The sequence below is a fragment of the Poecilia latipinna genome, unplaced genomic scaffold (assembly GCF_001443285.1).
Source record: "Poecilia latipinna isolate Pla-1442-1.1 unplaced genomic scaffold, P_latipinna-1.0 Scaffold4366, whole genome shotgun sequence".
NCBI classification, from domain to species: Eukaryota; Metazoa; Chordata; class Actinopteri; order Cyprinodontiformes; family Poeciliidae; genus Poecilia; species Poecilia latipinna.
Genome location: NW_015116982.1, coordinates 8,226 through 9,691, shown reverse-complemented (window position 1 = coordinate 9,691; position 1,466 = coordinate 8,226). Strand labels below are relative to the sequence as shown.

Here is a 1,466-nt window from a genome sequence, read left to right as displayed (position 1 = left end):
AATTCTGTATGGTTGGATGGTAAAAAAAAAAGTGTTTGCATGTATATATAAAGTAACATGTCTGTTTTAAATAATTCCTTATGTGTATGTAACTTCCACATTAGTAACTGTTATTTATCTACATTTATGTGCTATAAGCTATAACATCTAATTACTTTACTTTTCCCAGGGAGCAGAAGGAGAGCAACATGGCTGACATGATTGAGAACGATGAGGAGAACCATCAGAACAACTGATCTCCTTCAGGAGGAAGCAGCTACCAGCAGATATGGCAGAGCTCCATGGAGAATTGAGACAAACAGAAAAATAAAAGTTGTTGTGTCTCAGTGAACAAAGTCTCTATTTCTGCTCACTCCACACATTATTGTATATACTGTAGTTTATATGGCATCAAACTCCTAATACAATCCTCCCAAAATGTGAGGAGCTTTAGCCAGAGTGAAAATAACATATTACATAAATATTTCATTGAACTTAACATTGTAGATTACCAATGAAGCCATCCGAAACTGAATACGTTATTCAGCAAACCAAACATTTTGACATTATCAGGGTTTCTATTAACAAGAACCCTAAATACAAATCATGTTAGTTTCTAGTTTATACATCATCATTCTATCCACTCACTGTTTCTGTCTTCCTGCAGAATCTTCAATGTAAGAAAGGGAGAAAATGTGTCCAAAACCTGTAACCTTAATTAGTGATAAATAAGACTGAGTTTAAACTTTAAATTCTTAGTGTCCAAAATGTGAAAACATGGAACTAGAACCAGTCAGATTGGAAGGAATATGGTTTTATTTGTTCTCAGCTTGGACATGAGGTGAATCATAATTAAACGTATTGAGAAACAACAGACACATTTTTTTTTTTTTATCAGAAATGTTTCATCAGCATATTGAGCTCATGTGATTCCTGCTCCAGAAAGGTGAAGGTCTCTGGACATCCTGAAGGTAAACACCGACCAGCAGTCAGGAAGACGGACACTGATGAGATCCTACAACCCAAAGGCTGCACGAAGAACCACGATGGTCTGCGGCGGCAGTTTACCAACATGAAAACACATTGAAATATATTATGAATTAATTCTGATATTTGTAAGTTATTTGCAACACCCTGACTGACATTAGCTCATGTATATTCGGCACTATTACAAGTTTTATCGTAGTTTAATACAAAAATCATCGTTAGCTTACCTGAACCACCTGAGCCACCTGCTTTCCTGCTGCTGCAAGGCGGAGATCAGCTCCTCCTCACCACATCGCCTCATTCCTCCCACTGTCACATTTTCTTTTAGTCTCAGAAAAATCGCAATCAGGCTATAAAAAAAAAATAGCTCAGCTCTCTCTTCTTCTTTTGTATCAGAAAAACAACAACTCGCGTTAGGTCGCATGTAACGAAGCACAGCACGTAGCTCCTGGAGGCGGGGCGCTACACTCCCCCGCCACCAGGAGGCGGTACCCTGCAAC

At 38.3% G+C, this 1,466-nt stretch overlaps 1 long non-coding RNA gene across 1 annotated transcript in view; it reads right to left on the bottom strand.

Moving 5' to 3' along the window:
• Positions 1 to 872: 872 nt before the first annotated feature.
• LOC106942544 (uncharacterized) overlaps positions 873 to 1,466 on the bottom strand; it is a 4,112-nt gene continuing 3,518 nt past the window's right edge. Inside the window, exon 2 of the long non-coding RNA XR_001423648.1 lies at positions 873 to 1,030. This is a non-coding gene — a long non-coding RNA (uncharacterized LOC106942544). The remainder of the gene's footprint in view (positions 1,031 to 1,466) is intronic.